This window comes from Panulirus ornatus, chromosome 70, assembly GCF_036320965.1.
Source record: "Panulirus ornatus isolate Po-2019 chromosome 70, ASM3632096v1, whole genome shotgun sequence".
Lineage (NCBI taxonomy): Eukaryota > Metazoa > Arthropoda > Malacostraca > Decapoda > Palinuridae > Panulirus > Panulirus ornatus.
In genome coordinates this window covers 4,527,763-4,545,340 of record NC_092293.1, presented here as the reverse complement: position 1 = coordinate 4,545,340, position 17,578 = coordinate 4,527,763, and positions in this window count along the sequence as shown.

Below are 17,578 nucleotides of genomic sequence, written 5' to 3'. Positions count from 1 at the left end.
AGGAAGGCTTGGGATGAAGGTTAGGTTGAACACGAGAGAGAGGCCTGGGATAAGAGAGGCGGGAAAAGAGAGAGCCTTTAGGGGAGAGAGAGGCAGTGAACAATAGAGAGGCTTGGAATGGGAGATGCTGGAAACGAGATAGGTTAGGAGAGAGAGAGAGAGAGAGAGAGAGAGAGAGAGAGAGAGAGAGAGAGAGAGAGAGAGAGAGAGAGGGGGGGGGGGGGCATGGCTTCAGAGTGTGGTTTGAAGTAGAGAGAGGCTTAGATTGAGTGAGGTTATAAAGAGAGGCTTGGGAGGGAAAAGGGACGCGAGAGTTTGGGAGGAGACTGAAGTTGTAAAAGAGAGATCTCGCATAAGCGAGGCTGGACACGAGAGATATACTTGGAATGTGAAAAAGTAGTGAAGTAGAGAGAAACTTGGGATGAGAAAAGCTGGAGGTAAGAGAGGCGTGGGAGGAGAGTGAGGCTGAGTGTGGCAGAAAGGTTTGTTTGAGAGAGGCTGGACACCAGAGCAAGACTTGGGTTGAAAGCGAGACTTGACAAGAAAGAGGAAGGCTGGTGATGAGAGCGAGGCTGGACGAGAGAAAAGCTTGGAATGAAAACGATATTGGTAAGATGAGAGAGGCTGGTCTTGAGAAAGAAGCCTGGGTTGAGGGTTAAGTTGGATACGAGAGAGGATCGAGATGAGACAGAGGCTGTGGAGGAGCGAGAAGCTTGGGATGAGAAGGGCTGGACAAGGAAGAGGTTTGAGAGGGGAGTGAGGCTGTGAAGGAGAGTGGGGCTTGGTATGAAGATGGCTTGACACGAGAGACAGACTTGGGATTAAGGTGATGTTGGGAGCAAGGGGGGGGGGGGGGTGATAAGAGTTAGGCTGGATATGAGAGAGAGGATTGGGTGAGAGTGAGGCTGTGAATGATCGAGAGGCTTTGGATCAGAGAGAGAGAGGCTTAACAAGAGAGGAGCCTGGGAGGAGAGTGAAGCTGTGGAGGAGAAAGAGATGCTTGAGATGAAATAGGCTAGACACGAGAGAGGCTTGGGATGAGAGTTATTCTGGACGAGAAAGACAGGCTTGGGATGGGACTCTGGATCTGAAGAAGAGAAAGGCTTGGGATGAGAAATGCTAGATATGGGATAGACCCCTGGGATAAGAGTTAGGCTGGACATGAGAAGGAGGCCTGGGATGAGAGTGAGGCTGTGAATGATCGAGAGGCTTAGGATCAGAGAGAGAAAAGCTGAACAAGAGAGGAAGGCTTAGGGCAAAAGAGTTGACACGAGAGATATGCTAAGGATGTAGCCAGGCCAGACGCGAGAAAGGCTTGGAGTTACATAGATACCACACAGCCAGGTGGTCTGGCCTTAACTCTATTCAACAAAATGTATTGCCCTTAACAGCAGTAGAAGAAACGGAGAGCAAAACAAAGGCTCCCTCCCCACCCTCCACTCCCTCCGGCAACACGCAGCACGGAAAACAGGTAGAAAAAATACCTTGCAGGATTAATATGCCTGAAGGAAATGTTAACATGAAAGTCATAAGGTAGAATGAACATGAATATATCTTGCATGCCATCACCAAGGACGTGCATCCCTTCACTTTCTGTTATAAAGACAATAGTAAGGATAAACTTAAGCTCCAGCCTCCCGACTTACCATGACTATATCATTCCTAATGTTGAAGAATGATATTATAAAACTTACTTACTCTCACAAAGCAGGTGACATGGGTTAATCAATGTTGGTATGTTACCTGGCCAGGGAGAGATCAGTGGTTGAGAAGGTAGCATGATATACCACTGCGTTATGATAACTGATTAACTGAATTATTCCATACTGGAGAGAGAGAGAGAGAGAGAGAGAGAGAGAGAGAGAGAGAGAGAGAGAGAGAGAGAGAGAGAGAGAGAGAGAGAGAGAGAGAGAGAGAGAGGAGACTGTGAGAGAGGCTGGACAGGAGAGAAAGCCTTAAGATGTGAGAAAAGCTGTGAAGGAAATAGAGGCTTAGGGTAAGACACTGTGACGGAGAAAGATAATTGTCATGAAAGTCAAGGTGGACTCGAGAGAGAGAGAGAGGTTTGGGACGAGAGTCAGGCTGGACAGGAGAGAGAGGCTTGGGACGAGAGTCAGGCAGGACAGGAGAGAGAGGCTTGAGATGAGAATTAGTGTGGACACGGGAGAGAGACGTGGGATGTGGGAGAGGATGAGAAAGAGATGGTGAGAGAGAGAAGAGAGAGAGGCTGGGCACCGGGAGCAAGATTTGGGCTGAAAGTGAAAGTTTACAAGAATGAAAGAGGCAGGTGATGAGAGCGAGGCTGGACGTGAGAAAATCTTGGAATGAGAGCGATATTGTTAAGATGAGAGAGAGGCTGGTCTTGAGAAAGAAAGCCGGGTTGAGGGTTAAGTTGGATGCACGAGAGAGAGAGAGAAGGAAGAGAGAGAGAGAGAGAGAGAGAGAGAGAGAGAGAGAGAGAGAGAGAGAGAGAGAGAGAGAGAGAGAGAGAGAGAGAGAGAGAGAGTGGGTCATGGGATGAGAGTTAGGCTGGACACGAGAGAAAGGCTTGGGATAAACTTAGCTGGTGAAGCTTAGATGTGAATCCAGTAATGAGTCACTTGACCACATTGTGTTGACCTTGCCATAATGGACCATTGGATTGACCTGGACATTACAAGCACAACTCACTCCTAGTTTTCTGCAGGGATTATATCACATAGGCTCACTCAAACGATGGAAATTCTACAGTCCATCATGGATTTGGGCTTACGTTGAAGATGACATTAAACTCTTAAATGAAACATATATCATTTTCTTGCGCATTTAGATGAAGGAATATTTCCTATTATAATAAGACGAATCCATCTTTAATCCAATACGGGATTTATGAAACTGATTAATGTCTCACAAGAAATAGGAAATGTCACTCATTCTTCATAACTGCAGGAGTTGTTTAATGTTGTTGTTGACAAGTAAGGTTAACATACAGATATATCAGGTCAATAAATAGTGAGGTGCAGCCTTATGTGATGATGATGATGATGATGATATTGTGATGTGTAACGAGCGGCAGTACCCGCCTGATCTACAAGACACTAGACTCGGTTTATTCAGGTGTGTCGTTAACAATAAACCACAACTGATATCTCGCACTGCCATGTGTCCGAACTCCGCTCTGGCAATACAATGGACAAAACTACATGATTGATCACGTCTGATATTCAGTTATAAAACAAAAAATATCTAATTGTGAAAATAACGAGGAAAAGTATAATACTAAGAAAACTGGAATATGATTATGACCATACATCTGCTAAGTAAAGCCATCATAAAAGTTTTCGGAGGATGCGCTGCTTCCACTGCCGGGCCCTATACTTAGCGTTGCCATCAACCGTCACCAGATCATTTTTCCCGTAAGTAAACAACTGTTTCTTGCTTACCTTTGCATCGTAGCAATGGCCTTGATTTCACAAATAACTGTTTAACATTTACAAAAATATACGCTCACTATTTCTTTGAAAAAAATAATGAAAAACAAGTAAATTGTGCATGTATAAGTGATATATTTTGTGACGCTGTTCCCTTACACGATAAAACTATTTTTCACACGCTTTATATGCGTATTTACTGTGTAGTGTTTACATTTGTTTTCTTGTCAATGATAACGATTTTGACTTATGAGGATTATACCCCCACCCCCCTCATTCTCACTCATATCCTAATGAATCGTAACAATAATAGAGTTGACAAATGGTTCATGAGCAGGGGCGCCATGCCAAGTATTTGTAAACTTCTCTTAATTTGGAAGAATTCCCTATGTGTGATCAGTGTTTGTGCAGGTGTATCATGTGGCAGACTGTGTGCTCATATTATGAATGTGAGTGTAAAACAAGTTTACACACAAGCTACAACGTCTGCTGCAGTTATCATTTTTGTATCAAGAAATTATGTGACTGACAGATGACATCCTCCCAACAGAAACAAGATCTCCCGTTTTGTAAGGTGTTCAGTAGGTTTCAGGATTGTGAAAACTTACAGTGTAGGTGTAAAATGTCTGCACTGCTTATGTGCAATGCTATATCAACATCAAAGCTAATCTTTGTTATGCATCATTCATGCAGATGGCGACTGCAAATCCTATTTAATATACTGGTGATTGGAAATGTCTGTGTGTTTAACATGCTCTTATTTGCACTATATTAGATAAAATGTGTACCTGTTGTTGATCTATTAGATAATTAAGAAATATTTGAAAGAGAAGAGAAATTGTGAGAAAAATAGAAAGAAATATCCAATACATAGATTGCGGATGAGCGAAAATGATTATGATCATGTTACTGAGCAACCACATACAAGATGATACACGGAGAACAGACAGTTGTGATCAAAGTATCTTACATAACATCAGGATGATAAAAATGTATATACTATTATTAACAGATAAATGATAAAGCAAAATGGAAGAAAAGCAAATAGGTTAAATTTCTGCTACGTCAGTTGAATGAAGGGAAGTATAAGAACCTTTACTTCTGTTATTGACCATATGTGTACTAGGAGAAAATCTGAAGGTGAGATAAACATGACAACTACATAACATCAGGATGAGTGAAACTATATACTGCCGTTTGTATTTAATAAAGATTTATATCAGTGACCCATGAAGAATAAGGTTATGCGTCATGACTATAGAGGGCGTGAGAGAGAGACCCACAAAGTTGCCAACACGTATTTTGGTCATCCATTTTTGTATTGGTTGGAGCAGTGGCTTTCCTATCATGGTGTATAAGTCATTGCTTGGGACACCAGTGGCCAGAACTGCTGCTGCCCCACACGGCCTCCTCAGAGAGCAGCGGGTGGATAAGATGGCAGTAGGAAGGTCGGCTCGAAACCAAACCACCAGTGGACGACCCCGGGCAGGACGCGTGAGGAGGATGAACGGCTGGGGGCAGGTCGGCAGGACGTTGTGAGCAGGATGAACGGATGGGACAGGTTGTGCAGGACGTGTGAGCAGGATGAACGGCTGGAGCAGGTTGTGCAGGACGTGTGAGCAGGATGAACGGATGGGACGGGTTGTGCAGGACGTGTGAGCAGGATGAACGGATGGGACAGGTTGTGCAGGACGTGTGAGGAGGATGAACGGCTGGGGTAGGTAGGTCGTGGCGGGACAGAGCCATGAGGTCAGCTGTCCACGTCAGCCACAGACGCAGCAGTGTCATGCAGGCACCACCAGACGCCGTCTCCAGGAACAACACCTACACTGCCACACTCCTGCTGAGGAAGAGCAACTGAACCAAGCACACAGGCAAGCACGCGCGCCTGGGATCTGCCCTACAACATTTAGGAGTGGGAGAAGGTGACTGGGAAGACGTTATCATGTTGACATATGAAAAATGTTCTCCTCTGTTGAGGCAGGTTCAAGACTGTGCTGGAGGCGCCCTCACAATACCCGTTACAGTTCTGAACATATCTGCCAGCTTCAACACTGAGGCAGAGTGCAAGGGTCATGTTGGGGATGGAGGTGGAAACCTGGGCCTGGCCAGCTGGTAAGGTCACTGTAACAGGCAGCAATACAGTGAAATATTAGATGTTCTTCATCCTCCTGTTCGCACCATGAGCGTCCCACAATCAAATGTCATCCAGCTGGTGCAGGATAAGTGCTCAATACACACTAGTAGAGCAATGTGTGTGGTGGTCTAGTGCCCACATGGAAATCCAAGTCTGGACTGGCCCACGAAGGGTGTGACATGATCCCTACAGAGAAGCTGTGGGCAATTATGAGCCGGGAATGGAGGGTGAGTGAGGCCAGGAACCAACAAGACATCATGGACACTGCACGCGAGGTATGGTACAGCCTTCGTCGCCGCCCCCAGTGTCTGCACAAACTTCGTCCATTGTGTTGCCACAAGGATTCACCAAGTTGTTGATGGCCGTGGCTGGGGGATGAAGGTCACATTAAATGTAATTAAGGTTAATTTGTCATGTTACTGCAATAAACTAATGTTCCTGTTCGTCCTGTATGGTTATTCTAATCACACAACCCATCAGTCTCGCTCTCTCTCTCTCTCTCTCTCTCTCTCTCTCTCTCTCTCTCTCTCTCTCTCTCTCTAATTGCTGGAAGCAGTATAACGGATCCTTATAATACTGATGTATGAGGGATATAAACTCAGTCTCCAGTGTTTAGTCTCGATTCCCAGAAAAACCCTTTGGAAAGGTAAAGACTCACTCAGTTCCCCGGGGGCCCGGCTCTGTGTTGTTGTGTAAGACAAACGTAAAGTCTATCATTACCTATAGCTATACCGCAGTCATGTTGGCAACACTACTACCATAAACCGGCCCACTCCACTTCCTCCTACCTGACACGCACACTTCATTGGTTGTTGCTATTTTGACCGCCAATTTTATCGTTAAAATTTAAATCGATACTGTATCAGTTTATATCTCTGCGTACACAGTATCATTATATTGCGGTGAACATCTACATTATGTTGATTATTTAAGATAACAAGTAGGAGACAAAAAGAAATATCCAGAGCGAAAAAAAGTCCAGATTGGAGCGCCCCCAGACGGCCAGGGGGGAAGTGGAGTCGCCGGGACTAAGCCATCACGACTGACCAGCGTTGCCAACATGACTGCGGGCGGCAGGGTAGCACATAACTGTTCAAGCTCAAGTTGCCAAGTTTCTCTGTTCTTAATTTAACCCTAAGCAATTATTTCATTTTGTGACACTCTGTGTCCAGGTAGTGGCCATTATAACAATATAATCTGGAAAATAGATAGGCTGGAAACAATCCAAAATCGTGAAATAAATGAGAATTAACACTAAACAAGTGTGGCAGGTGTGACTGAACGTCATTAAAAACCCCCCAAAAAATGCCAGGATGATAATTCACTGGTAAGTCCGAAACCGTCCCCCTCCACCCCCCCCCAGAACAGCTATGTTACCACACCCAAAGGGACCTGTTTTTACTCACTTTTGAATCATAGGTACGAGATTCACACGGTTTTCCCCTACCATCATGGGTTCATAAAGGTTCCCATACCATCATGATTCATAACGGTTTTTTATACCATTATGATTCATAACGTTCCCATCCCCTCATGATTCATAAAAGTTCCCAACCAAACATGATTCATAACAGTTTCCATTTCCCCTAAAGATTCAAAACGGGTTCCCATACCATCTGATTCATAACGGTTTCCCCTACCATCATGATCATAACGGTTCCCATACCATCATGATTCATAACGGTTCCCATACCAAATCAAGATTCAAAAACGTGAAAATCCCGTAAAATCATGATTCATAACGGTTCCCATACCATCATGATTCAAACGGTTCCCATACCATCATGATTCGTAACGGTTCCCATACCTTTAAAGATTCCCAATAATGGTTCCCAAACCATCATGTTCATAAGGGTTTTTCCCATACCATCTGATTCAAAATTTGGTTCCCATACCATCTTTATTCGTAAGGGTTTTCCCATACCATCATGATTCAAAAACGTTCCCATACCATCATGATTCATAACGGTTTTCCAATACCATCAGATTCATAACGGTTCCCATCCCAAATCATGATTCATAACGGTTCCCAACCTCATATTCACAACGGTTCCCATACCATAAAGATTCACAACGGTTCCGATACCATCATGATTCATAACGTTTCCGATCCCAAACATGATTCACAACGGTTCCGATACCATCATAAATTCACAACGGTTTTCCCAACCATCATGATTCATAACGGCTCTAAACCCCATCATGATTCAATAACGGTTCCCATACCACATGATTCATAAAGGGTTTTTCCCATACCATCATGATTCACAAGGGTTTCCGATACCATCATGATTCATAACGGTTCCGATAACCATCATGAATTCACAACGGTTCCGATACCATCATAAATTCACAACGGTTCCCAACCACCCATGATTCATAACGGCTCTCAACCATCATAAACCCCCATAAGGGTTTCCCCATACCATCTTTGATTCAAAAACGGTTCCCATACCATCATAAATTCACAACGGTTTTCCGTTACCATCATTATTCACAACGTTTCCGATACCATCTTTGATTCACAAGGGTTCCGATAACCATCAATAAATTCATAAGGGTTTTCCCATACAATCATGATTCACAAGGGTTTCCGAACCATCATGATTCAAAACGGTTCCCATACCATCTTTATTCATAACGGTTTCCCATACCATCAGTTTTCACAACGGTTCCGAACCCATCATGACCACAACGTTTCCGACCCCAAACATGATTATAACGTTCCGATACCACATGATTCACAACGGTTCCCATCCCAAATCATGAACCCTAACATTTCCCATACCATCATGATTCACAACGGTTTCCGATACCCTCATGTTCCCTTAACGTTCCCATACCATCATGATTCATAACAGTTCCCATACCATCATGATTCATAACGTTCCCATACCATCATGATTCATAACGGTTCCCATACCAAAAGATTCAAAAAAAGGGGGTTCCCATCCCATCATGATTCATAACGGTTCCCATACCATCATGATTCACAACGGTTCCCAACCATCATGTTTCCCAACGGCTCCCAAAAAAACCATCATGATTTCACAACGGTTCCGATACCATCATGACTCACAACGGTTCCGAACCATCTGATTCATAACGGTTTCCCATACCATAAATATTCACAACGGTTTCCCATACCATCATGTTTTCACAACGGTTCCCATACCATCATGATTCAAAACGGTCCCCATACCATCATAAATCAAAGGGTTTTCCCATACCATCATAAATTCACAATCGGTTTTCCCATACCATCATGATTAAATAACCTCCCATACCATCATGATCACAACGGTTCCGATACATCATACTCACACGGTCCGATACCATCATGATTCATAACGTCCGATACCATCATTTCACAAGGGTTCCGATACCATCATGATTAAACAACGGTTCCGATACCATCAGATTCACAACGGTTCCATACCATCATTTTTCGAATTCAAAAGGGCCGTGACCTCGGAAAATTTGGACCCTAAACATTTTAGCCCAGGGGACTGTACAACATACAGGTGCTCCGTCACTGTAGACGTCAGCACCATAAAAATTACTGGTTGCCCCTGGTACAACATACAGTGGCCCTCACTGTAGACGTCAGTCACCATACATTACTGGTTGTCTGGTACAACATACAGGTGGTTTTCCGTCACTGTAGACGTCAGTCCCATACATTACTGGTCGCCTGGTACAACATACAGGTGGCCCCGTCCCTGAGACGTCAGTCACCATACATTACTGTTTGCTGGTACAACAACGGTGGCCCCGCCCACTGTAGACTCAGTCACCAAAACATATACGGTTGTCTGGTACAACATACAGGTGGCTCCCTCACTGTAGACCCCAGTCACCATACATTACCGGTTGTCGGGTTTAAAAACATACAGGTGTCCCCACACTGTAACGTCGGGTCAACATACATTATTGTCGTCTGGTACAACATACAGGTGGCCCCTCCCTGAGACGCCCAGTCACCAACTTTACTGGTTGTCGGTTTTAAAAACATACAGGTTGGGCTCCGTCACTGTAGACGCATAAACCATACTTACTGGTTGTCGGAAACAAAAAAAACAGGTGGCTCCGTCACTGTAAACACTGTGAATCTTTAGGTTTAAAAACCAAAAACCTTTAAACCCAAAGCAATTTGGCAACATGAACAAAATTTTTACACTGAATACAGAGCGATCGAATTAAAGGGAGTGAATGGGCGATATAAACACACAGTTTTAAAAGGGACAAATTATGAAGGGCACCCCCAGGGAATAGAGGCCGCCCAGCTAAATTTTAAAAAAAGTTCGCGTTCAGGGGCAGAGTTAAATTAATTTACCAACTTCCATTCCTCTGGGGGAAATTTTAAAAAGGCCTGTGTACCCTACAGCAGAATTTAAAGGTACATATTAAAGTGCAGAATTCCAAAATTTACGTTAAAGTAATTCACTTTAAATTCTTTAGTTATGTGAAGCATTTCATACAACAGCTGCAATATGACGTGTTTAAAAGTTCACTGTTGAAAGGTAGTATTAAAGTGTTTAATTGACGAGGTTAATTAACCAAACCTAAAAAAACCCTAACCTAATGCGTATCTAAAAGATTTTTGTTGTCTTTAATGCAGCTGGAAGTTTTTACGTTAAAAAATTATCATGTTTTAAATGTTGTTAATGAATGGGGGAGTTAAATGGATGAATTTTAATTTCGCTTTTTGAGGGGAGCCCGTTTTAAACAATTTGTTAAAATTGTCAGATTTTTAAAAAAATTCATAAAAAACCAGGTTGGCCAATTTGGCGGTATTTTAAAGAAAACAGCCAAACCCATCCATGATTGTTTTTAAAGAAACGACAATGTAATAAAGCAAGAAATATGAACAAAACAGGAGTTGGTGACATGTTTTCATATATTTTTGATACAACTCTGAAGATAGTTCGAAAAACCCCCCAAAAGGGGAATAATGGTGGATAAAGGGTGAGAAAATGTGAAAAAAAAACGGGGCTAAGTATTTCATCCAAACTAATAATTCTTTGTTCACTTTTTCGGACATTAAATTCTCAGGACATTTAAAGGGCGCGATTTCATGATACAGAAAATCATCGAACAGGGACGATAAAAAAATAAAAGGTTATAAAAAAGGCAAACTGATATAAATGTAGGTGCAATCAGGTCGCCTTTATGATTTCGTTCACAGCGAATGAGTGAAAATGGGCGAGGCTATAACCATCGTCTATAAAATAATTGTAAATGACTAAAAAAGTTTAAATTTCTTTATTTTTTTTTTGCGACTGCTTTTAAAGCCTTTAAAGGGTTTAAATGTTCCCCAAATTTTCCCGACCCTACCACTAGGAGGTCAGCAGTTCGACTTAGGGTCCATTGTCCCAAATTTTTAAAGGCCCCCAACAGAATGGATGCTTTTTTCCCTTATTTTTTTTTTAAATCCCTATGATGAACTCATAATGAAAGGAACTTTTCCTAACGATTTATCCTTTAGGGAAAACCGCTTCATTCGAACAATAGTTTGTCAAAATTTGCAACTGAATGAGAACTTTTTCCCATGGGAAAAATTTTTTTCTGAGGCCCGGGGTAAAAACGGGGCCCAAACCTGCTGGGGGAGGAGCAGCCCCTCCAATCTCAGGGCCGGAACTTAAGGTTCAAGGAATTTCAGGGATGAATGTTGGGTAGTGGACTTTAATCTTAAACACGGCAGCTTCATTTTTAGGGTCGGCTGCGGGCTGTAGATGCTGCTGCCTCCAGTCGCAGTGACGGACACATCAGGGTCTTCATCGACGCCCAGTACGAGTACGCCCGGGAACCACCGGGCCCTTTGATTCATCCCCATAGAAGGGGGGATCAAGGTCACCAATTCAGTGGTAGGCATCACTTCCCCCGTTGTTTGGTGGGAGCCAAAGAAACATTGATGGGATGGCGGCTCTCCGTGCCCAACTACACCATTTTTCCCCCGCTGGGTCCGCCTTGCACAGGTCCATCATCTTCTTGATGCCGAGTCTGGATCTTCACCACTACTCCTCGGCACGGGTTCGATATCCAGACGTGATTCTCTTCCTGGAAGGGCCCTTGGCATTTGGAAGGCACCGCTATTCCCCCCCTGGGCCCCGGCCCTCCCCTGCCGGACAACCAGCAATTTTTGGTTAAAGGGGTACTCCTGGGGCGGGCCCTTGCGTCCTCCAAGTCTGCGATCTGCCTTGATGCCCCACCGTCCCAGTGTTCTGCCCACGTTCAGGACGGCAGCTTTCTCGTACCGAACCCCCTTCCCCAGAAAACCCCAGTATCGCCCAAAAATAGCCCGTTTGGCTTAAAACAATTTTTTAACAGCCCCGGTTTTTTCTGATGTTGGGCCCCGAAAAATACCCAAAGGGAAAGGGTTCCCCTTTCCAAAGGGGACCGATGGCACGCGGACGTGAGTCATTTCGCGATCGGTGAGATAGTGATTTACCTAGAAGTAAACTTTTCATGACCAGCACTTGCAAAAATAAAGTGAAGCCACACAAAAATTTTAGTAGACTAAGTTTCCTCATTGATTTTAAAAATCCTAGATGATAGATTTTAACCCGAGTAAGTTGAAGCAAATAGTGAATGAAGATGAAACAAACAAATAGTGAAGAAGGCAGGTTTTCGTAGAAGGGGACACTGGGCAGAATTACCTCTTGTGGGGAAACGTAATGGGAGCTGTAGTGGAAAAATAATGGTGTGTGTGTGTTGTGTGTGTGTGTGTGTGTTGTGTGTGTTTGTGTGGGGGTTTTTGTGTGTGTGGGGTGTGTATGTGTGCGTATGTGTTGTGTGTTGGTTTGTGTGTGTGGTGTAGTTGTACAAAGACTATTTTAAACAGGAAAGCAGGAGTAATCTCGCGCGAGCAATGACTTTCTTTAATTGTGCACGTTTTTCCCCAGCTGGTGGGAAATTTACCCTTTCGCTGTTTATGGCTGTCTGTTTTTTTGACGAAAACTACAGTGAGTTTTCATTTAAAAAAAGAAGAAAATAATCTAAAACTTGTTTTTTTTTTTTTTTCCCAAGGGTGAAGTATTATACGGACGACTTGAAACAAGTATGAGCAATAAAAATATGTAGGTAACATTAAACACAATTTAGGGACCAATCAAGTGGACGGTTTCATCAACAATCATGCCATATCAACCAGGACATATTCATTTTTTTAACATTAAAGCAACATATTTACATACATAACCTGTAATTGGTCCACGTAAGCCTAATGATCCGATGAAGTAATTATGCAGATAAGAGATGATGGGAAATACTCTAACAATAATGAGCTTGAAAACAAAGTTAATTAGCATAAGTGACTCGTTAATAAGTAGCTCAAGAATATTTTTTACTTTAATTACAAAACTGCAGGTACGGGGAGAAATATGGTATGTACTTCCTGATATCTAAAACCTTCGCCTTTATCTTTGTTGAGTTTGTAGAAAATGTGGGTTGTTTGTTATCTATTTCCCTTTGGGATTTATCCCATCCTTGTTTTGCTGCAACAAAATTGATGTCTTACTTTGTATTTCCATAGATTATTATATTTTTAATGTTAGTGCTTGTTCTATTGGTGTCATAAACTACATAATCTTATATAAGTTTTACACTTTATTCATATTTCCATATATTATTTTCTTTGCCTTTTATCTAATAATGTAAGATGTAAAATCTATGATTTTAATCTCCTATTATAACTTTAAAATTGTTGTTGGATGGACAGCCAAGTCTATATGTCATTTTCTTGTATGAGAACTTCAATATTTTTAGTTCTCTTTCTCTTTCTTTACTTATAGTATCTTAGCCTTGCATTTTCTTCTTTGTATTTTATTGTTTTGTGTGATATTTTCATATCACATATTACATGGGCAACATCTTTGGTTGGTTTCATCTTGTGTTTACGGGAATTTTTGTGGTGTGTATATATTGTTATCCTCGTCTGGTATTTAGTTTTGTTTATTCCTTATTTTCCCCACTAAGTTAAGAAAAATTTTCTCCCATTTACCCATTACTCACCAGTACCATCAGTTCTGCATACTAATATTAAACACAGACCACCACTACGCCATACCGTGTTTGATGAGCCCGAGTTCGGGTTTAGCCTCGCCATAATCATTGGCATAATATTCTCTCTGATGATGATGATGCGCCACTCACTCACACTGTCCGAAAACACACTTCATTCCAAGGACTGACACAGCCACACACACACACACACACACATACACACACACCACACACACACACACACACACACACACACAACACACACACCACACACACCGCTTCTGAGAAATTTTAAAACATGGGAGAAGAGAAGGCAATATGAACCTGAACATTGTGATAAGATACTGGCTTCTGGGATCACGTTGTCTTGTGTGACGAAAACACGTTTACTTCTGACTGACGTTTCCCAGAAATACTGGAGTGGGGACGTTAACATACTCTCTCTTCCCCCTTCTTTTTCTCTCTCTCTCTCTCTCTCTCCCCTCTCTCTCTCTCTCTGTATTAGACATTCCCACCGAAACTGGTGCAGGTTTAGGTTATCAACTAAGAATATGATCAATTCTTTATCAATAACAGATTATTGCCTGGCGGGCCCAGAGGCCAAGGTCGAGTGTGTCATAACATGGTAGAGGTTCAGAATAATCTTTTAGTAATGTACATATCTTGTGGTATCCATTAGTATTTTGTCTACACAGATATCATGATAAACTTTAATTCAGATAGATAATATAAAACATGTACATATACACTTGTAGACATATCTATATGCATGTAAATGAGGGAGATGAATGTGTTATGTACTTAATAAAGCTACTGAAAGCTTAAGATTCCGGTAAAAAAACAACGCTGTTGTGATAAATTTTTTTTTTTTTTTTTGTAATAAATGTGTATTGTGCTGCATTTTGTGGCCGTCACGGGCCAAGATCGTTCAGCCAAAATCCGTTAAGGTCTGGAAGAAGTGATAAAAGGCGTTGAGAATATATATTTATTAATGGGTTACAAACACGACTATGTTCTCCTCTTGGTGTCTAAAAGATGACCCAACACAGGGCGACTTACTTAAAAATCAAAAAATTTTTTTTAGACATTTAACAAATTATTTCCTATTACGTCCCTTTTTTCTCAGCACATTTTTCTGGTTTACTTCGAAGAACTGCATGTACTACCTAATATGATCATTCAGTATATACTTCCTGCCGCTTCCAATACTTTCTATCAGTCAAGATACTCACACTACGTACGTACGTACACGTTCTATTATCCTTTGTACATCTTCACAACTGGCGTTTTGGACCTTATCTGAATGAGTCACATCAAATGGTATCAAGGACACGAAAAACATAACACCTGTCCACTGTTCTTGTCTTTCATCCTCTATCATTCTTAATTGCTTGCCATTATTACACGTAAGTTCACTTGGGAACTTAATCGTGTTTCATTTTCTTCGTGGACTCAGTGATATATATATATATATTTTTTTTCTTTCATACTATTCGCCATTTCCTGCATCAGCGAGGGAGCGTTAAGAACAGAGGACTGGGCCTTTGAGGGAAATCCTCACCTGGCCCCCCTTCCCTTTTTCCTTCTTTTGGAAAATTAAAAAAAAAAAAACGAGAGGGGAGGATTTCCAGCCCCCCACTCCCTCCCCTTTTAGTCGCCTTCTACGACACGCAGGGAATACGTGGAATATATTATATATATATTATATATATATATTATATATATATATATATATATTAAAATATTATATATATAAATAAACATTATATATGCCCAACTAAGAGGATATGAACGCGCACTTTCATAGAACATAAAAAACCTCGAACAGCCAAAAAATTAAATCGGGACCCCTGTGCAACAGGCGGGAGCGTTACCGCTAGGCTATGATGGCCCTGATAGGGAAATAACTATTCGAATACTATGTACTCGGATAAACTTTAAAGGGTGGCCGGGGGGTACTGGTGATGCCTTTGACCTAAAATGTAAGTTTCAAGCCCGTAGGCCGACCTTGGACATAGCTTAAATCCTTTTTGTGTTCACTATAATCATCTTTATCACATCTCCTCTCCTTAATCCCTTTATCTTCACTATGCAAAGGGTTATTAAAAATCTTCACTACAACCTCATGTTCATATGACCTTATCTTGACTAAGCTGGTTTCAAGGAAGGCTTTAGATTTTACCCGCTCACACAAACAACGTATTACACGGGGCCCCCACGAGGTAAAACTCCCTCCTAAAACGTCAAATACAATTAACACACTTACCCCCCACCACCACTAAAAACAAACACAGAAAATACCTTTTCGGTTCCCTTTTGGGATCCCCCCTTTGAACGTATTTGGGGTTTTGGGGGATCAGGTCAAAAAGGGTTAATTCACTACAACCTCATACTTACTAAGGTGTATTTTCATACTAGTTATTTTCACTTTTTTTTTCCCCCCTAACCCTTTCTGCATACCCTTTTTTTCTCCCATGACATCATCATTGGTATTTCCCTGATGTTCACTAAAAAAGTTCTTATCTTCACTACAAATCATTTTGAATAAACTTTACCTTTAATAACCCTTATCTCACTACATTGATCTTCACTACATTCTTTCTTACCAAACCTATTGACAATACCTTATCATCACTATTCTTTCACTACACTCTCATCTTAACATCACCCTTCTGTTTACCGAACTTAGTTCAAAGTTGACTTAAACTGTTTTTGGAAATTTTGTGTTCCTCATTGTGTTACCCCCTTTATTATCATTGTAAAGGAAATTGTCCCACTCCATCTAAACCTCATCGTCACTAACTTATTTCATTATTTCTTGATTTCAATCAAATCTCAACAAATACTTTCATTTCCCCACAAAAATTTTTCATTCCCCCTTAATCTTCATTACCCCTTGTTTCAGCTACATTCTATCTTCCACATTTTTATATCTTATTTATTCATCTTTAAAAATTTTTCTTAACTTTCTTTTTCCGTTTTTTGGGAAAATTAAAAGTGGAGAAAGGATTTCCCGGGCCCTTTTGCTCCCCTCTTTAAGTGCCTTGTAGACACAGGGAATAGAGGCAAGTATCTTTTTCCCACCCCAGGGATAAAAGCTTGGTGTTCCCCAGACGGGCACCCTCCCTTTCTAACCCCACCCAACGTTGCTTAATTCCCCGTGGGGCGAAAATTATATATATTAAATATATAATATATAAATATATATATATATATATATTATATTATATTTATATTATATATATTATCAAAAAAATTAAGACTGAAAAAAATGAAATTTTCCCAAATAACAAAAAGGAAACGCCCGGGGGGGGGAACCCGGGGCCCCTCGCATGCCAAGCAGCGCTCTACCATGACTACGCCCCAAAACATATTTTGGACATATATATTGAAGACTGAATTTCCACGGCAAAATAGTGTTTTTTACCCACCGTGCGACTACCGGCAAAATAACCCCCGGGGAAAATCTCCATGTTGCTGTCGGTTTTCCTTAAAATTTTTCCCCGAAAAAATGATTTTAATCTTTTTTTGTCGTTGCAATAGACTGGGAAAAGTAAAAAAACTAAAAAGAATGACTGTAACCAAGCTGACCCGTAGAGGGGCAAGCCCCCATTTTTCCCCGCTAATACCGGGAAACAGATTAAGGGGGCCACAACCGATGTCCGGCCCATGTTTAAATCTGTGTGCCCCCCGTTGGAGGAGGGTCGCCAGAAGTTTTGGAAGATTTCAAGGACGTCTTTGGGGACCCGCCCTTTTAGAAAGGTCGAAAACCCATTTATTTGAAGATTTTTTAAACGTTGGACGAACAACTGAAAGTTGCACACATTGATTTCGGACAAAAGAAAAAAGATAGACAAAAAATTTTGTCTGGTGTGGGGCCGAACCCCGACCCTTTATTTATCAGACTCAGCTCTACCATGAGTAACCCAAAAATAGAAATTGTCTTTTTTTCAATTTTAAATAATGAAAATCTTTTCGAGGCAGCGTTTAAAAAAGGGATGTCTTTTTCAAAATTTTCTTGCTTGAC